At 43.2% G+C, this 17,290-nt stretch overlaps 1 protein-coding gene across 6 annotated transcripts in view; it reads left to right on the top strand.

Moving 5' to 3' along the window:
* Tara (taranis) overlaps window positions 1-17,290 on the top strand; it is a 72,310-nt gene that overhangs the window by 49,883 nt on the left and 5,137 nt on the right. The window contains exon 1 of one of the 6 annotated variants that reach the window (XM_070313756.1): window positions 16,808-17,206. The exons of the other annotated variants lie outside the window; for them this stretch is intronic. The gene's annotated coding sequence lies outside the window, so the exon portion shown is untranslated. Of the gene's footprint in view, window positions 1-16,807; window positions 17,207-17,290 lie in introns of those variants that run through there. 6 annotated transcript variants of the gene reach the window in all.

The raw sequence follows: 17,290 nt of genomic DNA, 5'->3' as shown, positions 1-17,290 counted from the left end.
AAAAAGTATATCTATTATTATCTTTCGCGTCACAATCGATAGAGCCCCCTCGCTGAATATGTGCGGCAAATGGAACGCTAATGACGGAAAAGAAAAATATATTAGGCACGTTAATCGAAAGTAAATTTAACGAGAAAGGATTTTCTAATTTCTCTCTATAATATAAAGCGTAATTTGGAAGCGTAATTTGCAAATCTACGAAATAATAATGCGAATAATCCCGGCGTGGCTTCACATTGCTCGTCTTGGAGAACCTCCGAGAGCCGACGCGACGACGTCCTGTGACTTTGAAAATAGAAAGTCACTTTGAAAATAGGCTCTCTCCGAAATACTGCGCGCCTGGCGAACCCTTCCGTCGTCTCGGTTAAGAAGAAGAAGAAGTAGAAGAAGAAGAAGAAGCCGAAGAGGAGAAGATTACGAGTGGGTGGGGGGCGGGGCGCGGAGGGTATAGACGCGATTTTAGACTACGGACTCGACGCCCGAGTCGGCGTCGAGTTAAAAATAACAGTAACAGCGGTCCTCGTCGACGTTGTATTTACCGCTGGCTGCCATCGCCGCCGCTAGCTAGCTAGCTAGTAGTTTCCACCGCTAAACTGGACGGCGATATCGATGACGCTATACCGCGCGCCATTGCGACATAGCCTTGAGGCGCGTTGCGCGTCGCGGTATCGAGCAAGTCTAGGAGCGGAGGAGCTGGCTGCAAAGTCCCGCCGCGCCGCTTCCATTTTTTTTTTGCAGTAATTTTAATATCTATCTTGTCGGTAACGCGGAGGATTTTTATCGCCTCTACACACGAGTGGCGACAGAAATTTTATCCGCTCGCTTAACGCACGCGCGGACGTTATAATCATCAATCGGAGGAGTTTTCCATTCGCTATTTCGAATCTCTCTCTCTCTCTCTCTCTCTCTCTCTCGAGATATTGGCGCATTTATTCGCGGCACCAATTGTCACGTTTCCGTTTCGCCAACAAGTTTCGCGTGGATAAAACTGGACAAATTTGTCGGTTGTTTTTACAGAAACAGAAATTATTTAGCTCGAGCTTGTATCTGTGCGAGTCGATATATTTTCAAGCGTAAACTTGACATACGAGATCTGTCACGGGTCGCTCTCTTCATCGCGATAGCTTCTTCGTTCGCGTTGTCGTTATGTACAATAAAATTATTCTCGTGAAAATGACGTTTGTCAAGTTTAATCATTTATTAATTTGCGGTCTTACGCGATGCTTGTCGCAAATTATTAAATTTCTTCGAGTAAAAGTTTATTTTCTCTTCATCTACTGGTATTTTTATTTTTAATCTCTCCGTTAAGTTGCATAAAACTCGGGCTTTCAAATTTGTTAAAGCAAAACACGGGGACCTATCGGCTGTTGAAAGAAAAATTTAATTAAATATTAACGCATTAGAAAATAATGTAACGTGAATCATTGATTGCGTATATAATGCTGCAGATATAATCTTGTCAAATTCTTCCAACGTCGACATTCGATATCGATTATCAATTGATGAAATACCAGTTTCGTTTCTCAAGCGTCTTCTTTTTCATATATCACGTATGGAAGCTCTGTACAAGGACACACGCGCGTTAAAATACACTGTCATCTCCACGATGATACGACGTAAATAATAACACATTTGAGAACTCGGGAAGGCTTATGATCAGAGTGTTAAAAAAAAAAAAAAAAAAAAAAAAAAAAAGAGTACATCGATATTATATATCTATCGCGTATCTTTGTAGACGGGGGGGGGGGGGGCATCGTGGGGCTCGAGGCTTGAAATTTTGGCTGCGCGCGAGATCAACGGGATTTTCTCTCTTCGCGCAACGGCGAGACGAATTTTATTTTCGTCCCGCGGTGGCGTCCCGCGACCTCGATGCCATCCCCTCCCTCCCCCCTCCCCCCACTCTATATCTCGTTGTAATAAATCCAAAGCCACGACGACGAAGAGATCGTCTTCTCCGCGTCTCCTACTTTGAATAATGATGCTCGGACGGTATCGTATATTATACGCGTATCGAACGGACGCGGAGGACGGCTTGGAATGAAACCGCGGATAATTGCGAAAATGCGCGCCATTTTGCAAACTTGTGCGATTTCGATCGCCTCGTTCATTTAGTTGCGCGGCATTCTGCCGGGACTCTCGGCTCGTCTAACGATAAGAAAATAGTCGGGACCGGGATACGGGAACAGTTTTATCGGCGCGCGTCTTCTCTCAGGAGGAGGCCAGCGCCGCGCCTCGAGGCAAGGACGGTACCGCTACGGGGGGGGGGGGCAAACATCTTCCATTGCTCTCCTCCCGCAGGAATTTTATGACGCGAAAAATCTCGTTTCCTCCGCGGAAATTCTCGCCGATCGCCGATCGCCTCGCGCGACTCTCACGGCCTCAACAACTAGCGATGCAACTTTTTTTTACGCGCATCGCGCTTTAGGAAAAGCGAGAAAATAATGTTGCGGCGCGAGTCGTTCTCTCGGAACGGATAGTGCATGGATAGCTCATGCTTCCTTCCTATTCTTTTTTCCTCCGACGAATTGGAATTCGAGAAATTGTTATCGTTGCCTTAATATTCGAGCAGAATATTACATCTCTCTTTTTTTCTAAATTCTTTTTTCATTCCATCATCTGAGATATTTTTAATATATAATTAATTTTTGGATAAAAATTCTATCAAAGTGAAATCACTTGAAATTCTAAATAAAAAAATTAACATTTCGACCACGTAACGCATTGTTTCTCATTTCCATGATTAATATTCGTCCGATAGAAATATTAGCGACGCCGGTGAGATCGATCGCGGGGGTAAATAAACGCGGGGGGCTTGACGGGATCGGCAAGGGGCGATACCAACGAGCGTACGGAGGTCGTTGAATCCCATTAAGCGGTACTCTCTGATCGTTTCGCTGCCGACCACCTGTACGCCGCCAATGTTCTTTTCAATCCATGTCTCCGCATCCGTGTTTCTCCCTACCTCTTACCGTCTATCTACTAGGATGTCGCGTCGTCGTCGTCGTCGTCGAAACCGTCATCGTCGCGGTGAATATCGCGCACCACGGAATATAATATATCGCATTCTCCTTTTCTCGTGTAGCTAATGCGGCCACACCTTTCACCAACACCCAGCCCGGCAGACTCTGGTCTGACTAGCGTGCTTAGCTAACTTAGCTGGATGGCTGCTAGGCTTGGCTTGCCGATTTTTAGCCAGGCTCGATCGCTCGATTCGCTCGACTCGCTCGTTGCCCGCGACCGGCTGTACGATGACTATTCGCGCAACGCGAAAGCCGCCTAACAGTAAAGTCTCTCTCGCCTTGTCTCCCGTCTTCGCAATCTTTGGCTTCGACTAAACGGAGAGAGATTACTATTCATGGCATTTTCATTATATTCTTTCCATCCTTTACGGGATTATTTTCCTTAAATCTTGAGATATTTTCGATACGCCGATATACACGCGTATTTTTCGGCATTGAAAATCGATTTTAGATACAAATTGAAAATATTCTCGGATACAGATTAACGAATTTTATAATTAAACATTTGTAACATTATATTTGAAAGAGTTTGATATAAAAACATATATAGCATATTTATTTTCTTTAATATATAATTTTATTTTATTACATATTCTTTTTATTTTTCCATCTTTGTAAGTTACAGATTCGTACTGTTTAAATGTTGTTTCAAAGTCAAAGTTGAACGTGTCTGATCGAGAAAACGCTTCTTAAAAAAAAAAAAAAGAAAAGAAAAAAAAAAGAAAAGTACAAAAGGCGATATTATATGAGAGAAGATCTTTTGAAAATCGTTGGAAAATTCTTTCAAGTTTGTGTTTTGTTGGTGCTTGTAAATTCCTAAAGTTTTTTTTAAAGATTTCCTGTGCAGTTCTCGGAAGGATCGTTTCCTTCCTTCTTTACCTTTTTTTTTGTATTGTTCTCCCTCTTCTTTTTCCTCCAATCTTTCGTATCTACTTTCTCTTTTTACTCTAATATTCTTCTTTCGTTTGTCTAATTAGAAATCGAGTCGCGCAAAGAAATCGTCTCGGAAATTAAAATAATCAAATTGCGATTAACAATCGCGTAATAACGTTAAGCGCACTCAAGTTTTTGAAATTTTCATGCTTTTCGATACGCGTGACTCGTCGTCGTTTGATAGGACTTTATTTTAATATAATTTTATTTCCGTAATATAAGAGAAGGTTACCTAACCTAACCGTTCGATATCTCGGATATATCTAATTAGCCAATTGGCATAGTTACATTATTGTGATAAAGTGCAAAGTCGGCGATGAAACAATCAGCCAACCGATCATCCTGTACAGTGTCCTGTTCGCAGGAGCGGGGCACAGGCCTATTCGACGAAGGGAGCTTTTTCCGCTGCCGCTTCGACGATCCGAACAAAAAGGAAGGGGGCCGAGAGACCGTAGTCTACCCGGGGACCCTTCGGCATAAAAGGCTCCAACAACCCTCGTTCTTTCTCTCTCTCTCTCCCTTTGGACTCAGTGCGCGTAGAGGGTCTTGTATCCAGAATCCAAATCCGACCTGGTCCTGCAGCCTCCGCGTATATTTCAACCGTGTAGGGCCACGTGTATACGGTAGCATTGCTCATACGCCATCACGCGTGAGCGTATTTCCATTAACCCACGTGTTATCCATATATAGAGCACGTATTGTTCGAAATACGTTCGAATAGCAACATTGTTTCGCTAATTATCATTTTTTTTTATCGTTAGTAAAAAGCAGCGTGTCGATACTGCAAACTCTAAAGATGCAAAAAATCAAATACACACTTTATATCAGATATTTGGGAATTTACTAGTAGACGGTAAATTTTCCAATACTGTATTTTTTCCAACAACCTAGTGTAGTAATTTTCCGTTCAATCTTCACGTCGGAATGTTGCACGCCTAACCACCGCATCGTTCTCACGAGTGAAAGCTTAAATGAGAATCCCTGGGTTTTATTGTCGACTCTTCACGGAACGTACCACCGATGCGCCCTTACGTCCGACCCTTGTCAAGGCAGCGCATCGCGGCATCGTGGGTTATAACGTGACCCAAGCACGACGTTTATCCGTATTTCCGATTACCTGGGCCCAGGTATCGGCGGACCAGGCCTCACAAGTAGGTAAGAGACGTGTAGGTTTCGAGACAAATTTTTCCGGGATTCCGACGCATCTTCCTTGGAATTCTCGGAGACTTTGCTTTCGAGCGTGACCAAACAACTGCAAGATGGAATCTAATTTGTACGATAAATCGTATAGCTTCGTGTTATTTTCATGCAAATCAAACCGGCTATAGAAAATTGTGAGAAAATTAGTGACGTAATAAAACAAATTCCTCGTGAATGCAACGTGTATTTTGAAAGATAGAAGAAGGTAGTTGTAAAAAATATTAATTTAGGAAATATCGTGTAAAAAGGTTACACGTTTTTAAATTAAATTATATTTATACAATATTAAAGAGTAAATCTCGTATGTGTTGGCAATATTGCAATCTCGCAATGAAATATTTCCGCAATGTTTCTGTCATTCTTTTCGTCTTATGTCTAAATTCTTATACTCTATCGATATAAAGAAATAAATATTTCGACATCTTCTCTTTTTATATGACCAAACTTTCGACAATTCGATGCATTTTTACTCGTGTTACATCGATTCATCACTCTCGCAAGTGGAAGAAAGTATTCGCGTAACGTGCAAGCCAGACGCGCGTGCCCATTGTTGACCAGCCGGCACCTGCCACCACGTCCGAACTTGTCCACTTGTCTCCTTTTCCTTTTCTCTCTCCTTCAAGTGTCCCACGGACATGGTAAACTTCAATCCGCGCGCCCACACTCTTCAGTTGTAAACAGGTTACGCGCGTCGCCTCTCTCGCTTTATTCTCTCTTCTCTCGTCTTTCTCTTCTCCCTTCTTTTGCTTTATATCTTATAGCGTGTAAATTTTAAATGGATCTATTACCCTTGGATAAAAACGGATGGAAAAAAATTCGCATTTATACTTTATTTATTATTGCAATGTTATAATCCATTTTATATAATTTTCTTTATATAGAGAGAATTTTTTTCAATTGCGCGAGTGTAATGAGTTTAATTGAAAAGAATTCCCCCCCGCCCATTATAATGTAAAGACGGAATGTTCAAATTTGTCAAAGACTTTATATCGCTGAAAGAACATATTCAGCATCCGTAAAGGAATTCGCGTATCATTCGATAAATGTATATTGGAGATACCGTAGTATCTCGAGATATACTGCTTTACAGCTTCAGCGTGACTGATGGGGCACACCGTTCCATTCATAGACGAGTCAATCGACGCGAGTCTCTCCCTTCGTCGAAATGGAAAATATTTGAAATAAAAACCTTGGCGCTCCACATGACGCGCTGGATGACGGACGAACGCTGAAGGGTGAACGAGAAGGGGATTTGGGGTTGACGGAGCAGGGGGAGGGCGCCGCGTCATACGCGCGTAAGCGGGAAGATACCACGGTAAAAAATGCGGCGCGGGGGCAAAAAATGTATCGGGAAGAGAGAGAGAGTGACGTGTGCGCATATGCGTATGTGTGTATATGTGTGTGTATATATATATATATCCCCACCGGTACTCCCACGCGCAAGGGGTGCTCGCCATTGCCCGACATATGGCCCCCTTTTTCAGCCGCCGTGCGTCTCCGCTTTCCCACACGCGGCGAAGGTATAGCCATTCGCATGTGTGTGCGTGCGTGCGTGCGTGCGTGCGTGCGCGCGCATGCGGTGATGCCCGCACGGATGCATCCATCAAGCTGTTTGAATTCTCGATAGAACAAAAAGGCAAGTTCTGCCTTAACGCGCGAATTACGGTTCAGCACGGTCCGAGTTTATTTCTACTTATCCCAACTACTTGTATCGTCTCTTAAAATATAATTTTAATTATTAATTTCTGTACCATCGATTCTCAATTCGGAATTCCTCTCAGAATGAACATCGACAGGAAATATATAATAGTTGAAAGATTTATTATGATATGCGTATTTTGAAAGAAACTTTTTTATACATTTTTTATAGAGACAGAATCGCGCAATTACTGCGTCTGACATTTATCGCTAAATCTTTTATATTTATCTTTATCTTTTACTTTTACCTCGATACTTGTAATTTGAAAATTCCATGTGTTTGTCGCTATAATAATTTCGCAGTTTACCACATGACCCTATACAAAGTCTCGAAACTATGTCCTCACTATCGTCTAAACAAATTGAGACATCGCGAATTAGGGGGGGATACGCGCGAACCTTTGACTCTACTACTAGAGTAGAACTGGCACGGACCAATTAACGACCTCCAGAATGACGTTTACCGTCGCTTTATTTTCAAAGAACCCGACGTCCTTTTTTCTCTCCTATTCCTGCTTTGTTCTCTCTCTCTCTCTCTCTCTCTCTCTCTCTCTCTCTCTCTCTCTCTCTCTGCTGCTTTTCCCGCTGCCTCTCCTCGTCCTCTTGCTGGCGTCTCTCAATTTTCCGTCCTCGAGTTTTTCGTTCCCTCTCGTCTACTTTCTCTCTCAGCCTCCCTCTCGTTCCTGCCCCTCCCCCCCCCCCTCTCTCTCTCTCCACTTAGTTGCCCGATTTTCGGGGTAGGACCCTTCAGGACACCGCAGATGTCATGCGCCCCTAGTATATCAGTGACGCTCAGTTGGGCTTATGTAAAAAAAACCACGTGTCCTTGATCATTCTAAACATCGATACAAACGATACATTGTCTCATCAGTCTTAAAAACTAATTTTTCTTTTAATAATCTATACGTATACATATATACATTTCAACAATGTATAGTAATGAAAATTTCAACAAATAATTAAATATAAAAAAATTGAAAGTTATTTATATGTATAATAGAGTTAACACGTCACATCTTTAATATTATAGTATATGGAGGGAAAAAAAAAAAAAAAAAACTTTCGATGTCAATAACGTATACAATTTTGATTTCGTGAAACGAAAATGTCGAAGATTTCCGAACAACAGATGATGGTGGGACGGTGGGGGGAGGGGGGAGTGAAGCGATAGGCGCATCAGGCGAATGAGAGACACTGGGGGGACCAGGGGAGTCCGACCCTCCGTTTTCGGCGACCTTCCTTTATTCATCCCCTAATGTAGGCCCGACTGGCGCGTAGGCTCGCTTCGTATATAGGGTAGGGTATATTTACCAGTTGGGAGGTATACATATATGTACGCGCCTTATATACTATACGTTTGTACATAGAAACGCGGCAAGCAAGGGAGGATGCGTATCTACGTGCTAGAGAGAGATCGCCTATCAGCGCTTTCGTATATGTATCGCGTGCTAGCGAACGGGGGGATGCCTTGGGGGTGGCGGAGGAGTGAATGAGCGCGGGTCGACGTCGTCTATTGGATAGTTAGAGTCGAGACGCATCGCGACAATAATCCCCCCCCCCCCCCGCCCTGTTTCTCGCCCCGTCAGCCTCCTTGTGACGGCTGACGGCCGCGACGGACGAGGGTGAAGCTTCGCAGCAGACTCCCGCGCGCCTTTCGCGCCCGATGACGTATCGTCCGCGCCGTTTTCGACTGCGAGTCTCGTGTTGCCGAAAAAGGCTGGTGTCTCGAGTATTTACGGCACCGGCTAGTTTATTCGCGGCACGTTTACGAGAATCTTGAAACATTTTTCGGCGAGAGAAATAATTATTCAAAATAATCAATATTTTCAATCAATCAAAAATGTGAATATATAAATTTATATTATTCAACATATTAAGTAATTAAATAGTTTGTAGGTTTAATTAATTTTATATTTATTTAAAGACATGTTGTATAAAAATTTTAATTTCTAATAAACAATTTTTATCATCGGCCTTTATCATCAGCTTAGTATATGTATATAATAATAGATAAATATTCTATTGAAACAAAATTATTTTAAAATGAAGAATATTGTGCGATGATTGATGTAAATCGTTCCTTCTTCTTCATCATAAAAAATGCCATCGTTATCTAATGTATCATTAATTAATGATATATTAATGGCCGTTGCTATATGTGGTGTATGATATCGATCGCGCGTTCCAAGATGGAGCAACGAGAGAGAGTCTTTTGTCGGGCGAGAAATTTTGTCTTAACGTCTTAACCGTCTTGAATAGAGCGCGGAGTCCTTGAAGCCTGAAGTCGGTCGCGATCGGCGCGGCGCGGCGCGTACAATCTTATCCATACGCGCTCGCTCGTTGCGATAGCGCGTGGCTAATCTGCCGTGGACTTTACTCCGCTAAACTCGTCGTCGTTGGGTCAGCCTCCAGAATAGTCGGCGAATTTCGACAACGGGGTTTCTTCGAACGTCAGGAATTGTCTTGAACGTAAGAGAATATTTCGAGAATATTCCATCGAGACTTGGAGAATATTTATAAGCGAGCGATATATTTCTATAGTATAGATTAAATTTGTGCTAACATGACTATCTCTGTTGGATAGTATTTCGACCTTGGCCGCGGTTCATGTAAAATCCGAGGACATTTGTCAAATCGGCACGTTCGATCCAGTCGCGCGCAGTCGTGATAACTGTGACGAAAGGGAAACGTCATTATACGAATGGGCTTCCACATCAAGACGTAGGACTGACAAGAGAAAGTAGGAGAAAGGGAGAGATATATGCGTCAAATTCGTCTTTCTAGATACACGTTGAGAGAGAGAGAGAGAGAGAGATTATTTTAATTAGCATTATTTAAAAAAATTTAGCAAAATATTTAGCATTTAATAAAAAAAATCGAATATCGACATACACAATATTGCAAGCATATCTTACAATTTTATCGACTTTTTAATTTTAGACAGTAGAAAGTAGATTCAAATTTCATGTCATACAAATGTATAAAAAAAAAAAAAAAACTATTGCAAAATAAATCATAGAGATAATAGTGAAAATGTTAAGTATCACATCGGAAATGAAAGGATAGACGATAAAGCGGGAAGAAAGTAAGCCAACATCATCTTTCGAGAAGAGAGAATTATATCTTTGGTATGCCTCATAATTGTAATCTTTGAAAAGTGAGTAGGTGAGTAGCGCCTAAATAAAAAGATAAAGCTGATCATTTATTTACGCAAAGCGAACAAGTTTCGTGGCTATTTGCGCGTATGTCTTAATAAAAATACTTTCCATCCACAACGCAAGACGCAACCGAGCGAGTCCTTTCGACATATTTCGCTCGCTCGCTCGCTCGCTCGCATCGCCCGGAGCTTGCCTCGTTCTTCCTCAGTCCGATAGCGACGTACTCCGGCTGTTTGCGCAGCTTCGCAATTTCTCCTCTCGGCGCCGCCACCGTCGAGTCCCCTTTCGAAAATAACACACGGCCGGTTGACGTCATGCTGTCATGACCACCGTGGCGCGCCAACATTGCTTCGACGTCGTGTATGTGTGTGCGCGGCGCAGAAAATTCAACTCGCGCGCGCGCGCGCGCACACACATACCCACGTTATATTCACACACACACACACACACACACACACACACACACACACACACACACACATTGCGTGTGCGCGCGTCATCGCCGATATCAACGGCGAATGCGTGTGAACGCGCGCGTACATACACACGTACACTACGCGCGCGTGTATCTGTACCAACATCATACACCGACTACTTTTATCTACCCGACGACTGGTCTCTCAGGCCGACTCAGCCTTCGAAGCGCGTTCGCGAAGCGAACAGGGCCGGCAAAAGACAGTGGATTTAGAAACGTAAATGTATAAGGCCAATATACATTAGATCCATTCCCTCTTGCTCGATTAAAACGTTATATTACATTTTCCGCAAAATTATATAATATATGATGCGTATTTATAAATATATTGGGAGGGAAGAAGATGGAGAAAGCATTTCATGCGCTTATATTTAAGAAAAGTGTTTTTTTTTTTAAATTATAATTTATACACGATAATGTTTTATTGTTAAAATTGTCAAATCTTACTTATTTCGTGATATATATTTATTTATGCCAATTATATACACCCGATATATCGGCAATATGAAAACGGCTCGCGTGGCGGCTCGAGTTGGTGCTGGATGGAAATGGGGCCCCGCGATCGAACCCCGACTTTGATTCAAGCATTTTATTTGCATTTTTCTCAATATATCACTTTCAGACATATCCATGAATCCCTTATATATTTAGATTACATTAGTAACACACACACACACACACACACACACACACACACACGCACACGCATAAAACAGATTGTAGATTTAAGATTCAATATAATCTTTGACAAGACCCAAGACACTTTTTACAATAAAACATGTATATAATATTTAAGAGCGGCGCATTTGATTATTTAAGCGAGAGATAAACTCTGTCGCTATACGAGCAATGGATAATAGTCGTTCCTCTTGACAGATAACGCGCAATCGCGCGGGTGATTACAGTGTAGTCGCCTTAGTAGCGAGAGAGGATCGAATCTTCGTTAACGCTAATTAAACGATCGCGTAATCGTGAGTCAGTCTATAGGCGCTACGATTTCTAGCTTCGGCACTGCTCGCGCGAGGTTGCTAGATAGCTTCGACTCGTCGACGCGGTCCGCGGTCGGCCGAGGCAAACATTACCTCATCGCCTGGCAGAGCCGGATCCACCGCGAACCTTCTCCACTTGGGATTTTACTAAACAGCCGCGGCCGCGGGCCGTTACTATCTTGCGCCACTGCCGCCACGCTAACAAAAAACGCTCCTTTCTCAGACGCCGACGATGGACGGATGGAACGCGTGGAACGGCGTATATATGCGTGTGCATATACATATACGATACATACGTGTATAAAAATATATACATACGTCATATATATATAATATATTCCCCAATAGTGTCCCCAATTTAAATGGCAAAAAACTTGAAGAGCGTGTAGGGGACCGAAAGAGAAGAAGAGAGGTTTGTTTCCTTTAGAGGTTTGCTCGATTTTGCTCGATTTTAGAAAAAAATCGCAAAAATATTCAATCTCTCCAACGAGAGATTCAGTTGCTCTCTCTCTCTCTCTCTCTCGAGTCGATGGTCATCGAATAAACTTTCCGCTTCAAGGTGCCGATCGATTAAGAGACCGAATCATAGACGCGACGCACCAAATATCACTAGAACAATGTCTAGTTGCAATTAATGAGGTCAGTGCTAGATGTAATGCTCGCGTTGCTGCAAGAGGGGCAACATTTTGTACAATATCTACGATATCTACAAATTAAATAGATGATAACATAAATAAATGAGTAAAGAAACGAAAATTTGTCTCGTTTCTCTTTTTTTGTAATTTTCTCCAAAATGGAGCAAAAAAACGAGCAAACCTCTAAAGGACTCTAGCTTTTCGGTCCCCCCTACCCGCTCCACAAGTTTTGCCATTTAAATTGGGGACACCTAACCTGTATACGTGCAATATTTTAAAATTTTTGTAACGCGCGCGCATTCATTTACTTAATATTATACTATATTATATTATATTGTATTTTGTCGCATTATATACATTATATTTTTTATACTTGTTGCGAGATTGTTGATTTTGCCGGTTTTATTCTCGTCGTCGCTACCATGATTTTTTGCTCATTAGTGAAAAGCGCTCGCGGCGTCGTTGAGCATCTACGCCATCTACTGACAATTCGCGCATAAAACTTTTCTAAATTCTTATTTCTTTATTTCTTATCGCTCACACACACACACACACACACACATACAATACTTAAATAAATTATGAATGATGGTTTAAATATTTTATTATACGCGAAGACACACACGAACACTTTTTTGGTATACTTGGAAGAAATTGAACTCGTCTCAAAATAAGTACCCATTTCGATTCTTGCTTCTCGCATATCAGTTGTTCAATTATTTACAAGTATTTTGCCGCTCGTGTAAATTCATGTATGCTACACGCTCGTCATCCGGTTGTAGTCGGACACATCGCGAGGCTCCTCTACTTCTAACGTGTCATCCGCATTCTTCGATCATTGATTCGTATCGTATCGAATCGCGGCGCGGCGCGATGAATTCTTTTAGTATGATATATTTTTTTTTTTTTTTTACTTTCCGACGATTTTTATACGGTTATCCAAGTTTCACGCCCTCGTACTCGATAAAACTTGTCCGGATTTGATGTTGCCTATGTTTTCGTTATTCTTCCCTCGCTCGCCTGTGACGCCTGTTGCTCGCTCGTAGCGAATCCGTTTTATCACTCGCCGTCAAAAAGTTGTCACGCGTCGCGGAATCTATATGGCTTCCTTTATATTTAAATACGATATCGAAGTGGACTTGTGCAGTCAGCAACTTGGTGAAAGCTGTAACGCGCGAGAATATCTCGGAAACTATTCGACACGTTCCGAAAGTTCTTTTCTTGCGCGTCGCGCATGAAACAATTCGTTATCGCCTTTTAATCTGAAAAACACAATTTCACGGCATCCCCTAATTATAATTATCGATGGACACGTAGCCGCGAGATTCGCAAGATGTACAAACGAGATGCAACTTGCGAGGATTTCACAAGTGGAGAAGGAGCGCCGGGGCGTGGCGTCTCTCAACTCTGATTTACAGCCAGTTAAGAACCGCCATATTATCGCCACGTATAACTAATCCTTTCCAGTGTATTTCCTCCTCTCGTCCCTCTCTCCCTCCCTCTCTCTCTGTTACTGTCCCATCTGTATTTCGTCTCACCCTCGTCCTCCCCAGCCATCTCTGACCCTCTTTCGCACAGTCTCACCCTCTCTCTCTCTCTCTCTCTCTCTCATCTCGCGTTTTGTACCTCTTCATCCCTCCCTCCCTCCTTGCACTTCCTCCTTTCCCTAACCACCTTACCTTTCACCGTCCATCCGTCTCCTGCCCCTTTCTCCCGCGCTATCCTTAACGCTTTGCCCCGATCTCTCTCTCTCTCTCTCTCTCTCTCGCCTCCTTTCTCCGTCGCGCCCAATGTGTTCCTCTTGTTCCCGTTCCCCCGTTGTCGATTCAACAAGTGCCCGGTCACGGTGCTTGGCAAATATCGCACGTAAGAGGGGAGGAGACGCCGAGATTACGACCGCGTATCCGTAACCATCCCGCCGCCCCCCCGTTGGTCGAGTCGCGCCGAAATTTTCGAGTATATACTCGTCAAGTACGACGGAGCCCCTTGCGAATCGAGAGACAATAACAAAGTTTCGTCGATCGACTCGCAAATTATTAACCCTTCGCTGTTATATATCCTCCATTTCTCACGTGCTTATCTCGCCACTTTCGCGGTACAGTCGTACATACACGTAGCGTATATGTAGTGTGGTATAGTAAAGTGTATCGAGATTTATTCATCGCGTAAATAGATTTCATGGATTCTTTTTTGCAATCTAAAACTTACGAATCGTATAATTTCGAATAACGCGATAACAAAGATTTCGTATTATTCGCGCAGTATTATTCTATGGAATGATCGATAGAAGAGGATATTGGAATAAAATAAAAATGTCAAATCACATCTTGTAAAGTCGCATATCGCTGCTTAATGATAAGTGAAATGAATACGATATATCGAGAGTGTGTGGCCTGGCGTGTGAGATTTTGCATCCTAGATTTTAAGTAGCTCAGTAGTTTTAAAACACAATCTCTCAATTTGATTGAATTTCATCTCATTTGTCGTAAATTTGTCGCCCAAAGAACATGAAAAACTTAAAGCCTGTCGCGCGAAATAGCAGATGTCGCTTTAAAAAGTTGCTTGGAAAAAGCAACGTTTCGTTTTCTCGATGTCGAGAGGGCGAGATGACATCATCCGTCGCGTTGTTTTTCCTCCGCGATGATTCTACGAACGTTCCTCGGAGCTCCAAGCTGACCGGTTGACCACCACCGGTTGTCGCGTTGGAAGGAGGAGAATCTCCGCGAGAGCGAGTCATATTCCAAGTAGGCCGCTACGGCCAGCCGCGGCGGATATACGCGCGGCCGCAACAGCGCGCGAGCTGTTGTTGCTAGAGAGATATCCCAGTCATACCAGGGACGTAGCTATTATTAGATAGTCGCGAGTAGAAAAGAAACACTCGGGATAGGTTAGGTCCGATCCATCGTCATATTTCATTGATAAAACTCGATCGAATCTAATCACTTTTGGTCCACGATCCAACATGTCAAAAATTAAACTCGTTCAATCGCAAGAAATTATATAGCGCGAAACAGAGTATTTAATTATAATTTAAAAATTTGTTATTTATTTCATCGTCTCTCGAGTTTATGCGTTAAATTTTTTTCTCTTCGATAATCTATCAATCTATCGGAATGTAATGAAATTAATGAAGTAGCTGAAAAGAGTAGAGAGAAAACAGAGCGGCGCGGTAAGTGTAGTAGAAACACGTCACGCGTCTCTGTCTTCACTCGCGATAGATTCGGTCGGCGTCGCGACTACAGCTCAAACGGTAGAACATATGCGCTATCGGAGCGCCTCTGCTTGGTCGCGGCGTGGTAGTGACGCGCGAGTGAAGCCGAGTTCGATGGAAATACGGAATGACGATGACGTCTGTTTGCCGAGCGCGAATCCTATTATCGTCTCGAAACATTCCGTACAAAATACTACTAGCGCTCTGTGTTTCTTTTCATGCGCAAAACTCAGCGAACGGATCTATATGAAGAAAAAAATTTGTCGAAACTTGATACTTATCGTTGGCTGATATCTAACTTTAGCGAAATGACATAGCCGCTCTTATCGCTCTTTAGCTTACGAGGAGGGAGGACATTGTTGGTTTACAACTTTTCCGAACACAAAGAAACGCGAAAGAGTATTTCGATGCATTCGAGACATTTCGCGTCGACAATAATATCGTTAATAAACACGGTCAATTTTTAAAATTGCACAACTTCTTTTTCTCCCTTTAACTTGCTTGCGAGACTTGAAATTTAATAAGTTGCGAGTTGGAGACATTCGGAATAGAGGGAATATAGTAGTAATCCATGATTATTTCTAATGCAAATTTGCTGCAAGAGTTTCGCGAATTATACAAGTTTTTTTATAAGTGGCAATTCTCTCTATAATCGAGTCTAGGCGACCTTCGAGTCAAAGAGACCGATAATCGACTTTGATAACGGGATTAATCGCACGATTATGAAAGGGATTCTGGGATCGCGTCCTTTGCCTTCGTTTCGAATTTCTGCACGCGTCCGCAGCGTGTCCGGGAGGCCAAGGCTCGTGTCTCGTCGTTACCCTTTCAGTCGCGACCTTGCGACGTTGATGCCGTCACTTTTTCGCCAATCTCGTCCGGCGTAAAGTCCCAACCCCACCAGCCCCTCTCCCCGTATCTCTTTTCCGTGAGATCAAACGTCATGTGGAGGCCACGTGGACTCGGCCAGCCGACAAACATATCGCCGGTGACATCTCACGGCATCTCTCGGCACAACCCTGGCAATACACTGCTCGCTTGCTCTCTCTCTCTCTCTTCTCTCTTCTCTCTTCTCTCCTCTCTCCCCCTCCCCCTCCCCCCTCCCTTTCCACCTCTGTCCTCTCGCCCTTCCAACTCCCCCCTTCCCTACTTCGGCCTCTCTTTCTCACGCTCGCGAGAGAGCGTCTCGCTCGCGCCAGCGGAGAAACGCGTCGTCTCTCCGTCTTCCGAGGTGAGCAAGGGCTGGAGGGAGGAACGATTATTTACTTACTTTCACTCGCGCGACCTCGTACGCGCGTAAATCATCCACGGCTACGTACGTGGGTGGTACCGCGCTTTCGTAGGGTCGCGCGAGATACGCGCGCGAATTCGATCCGCCCTTTCGACGCGATTGACGACGAGACTCGAAAGAATTATAATCCGACGTTCGTATCACACACTCTTCGCTATTCTTTAGTCCGCGAGAGAAATGTTTTATGTTTTATGTTGAATGTTTTATATCGCTTCTAATTATATCGCATAAGCTATCAAGTATCTCCAATATATTCTATATATATATAATATCCTTCTGTCCATGAATACCAACGAACGGTAATGTTTACAAGATATTATTGCAAGTCGAACTAACTAGCTCGCCAGCAGCGATCGTTGGCGTTCCGCTGACGATTTCTTCGGGGCTAGGGAGTCGCGTGACGTCATTTTCTCCATTGCTTCGTCAGACCGTCAGAGTGCCGAGCGTCTGACAATGAGTCACCGTCCTCTCTCGCTCTCTTACTCTCTCGCCTCCGTGCGGCGTGCGCGCGTTAAGCGCGTCCATTCGATTTTCAATTGCATCAATGCTGACGAATACAATGCAAGATAATGTGCTGATCCCTCGACAATCTTAATCAGGTTAGCAACGGAATGATATGATATGAATTATACAAGTTAAATACGCCACATGGTTTTCCATAAATAGAGTTAGAGAAATGAATA

The sequence above is a fragment of the Polyergus mexicanus genome, unplaced genomic scaffold (assembly GCF_030449975.1).
Source record: "Polyergus mexicanus isolate NDT 795.1 unplaced genomic scaffold, iyPolMexi1.0 SCAF_25, whole genome shotgun sequence".
In the NCBI taxonomy this organism is placed as follows: domain Eukaryota; kingdom Metazoa; phylum Arthropoda; class Insecta; order Hymenoptera; family Formicidae; genus Polyergus; species Polyergus mexicanus.
The sequence above is the reverse complement of the archived record's forward strand: the minus strand, read 5'-3'. Positions and strand labels throughout refer to the sequence as shown.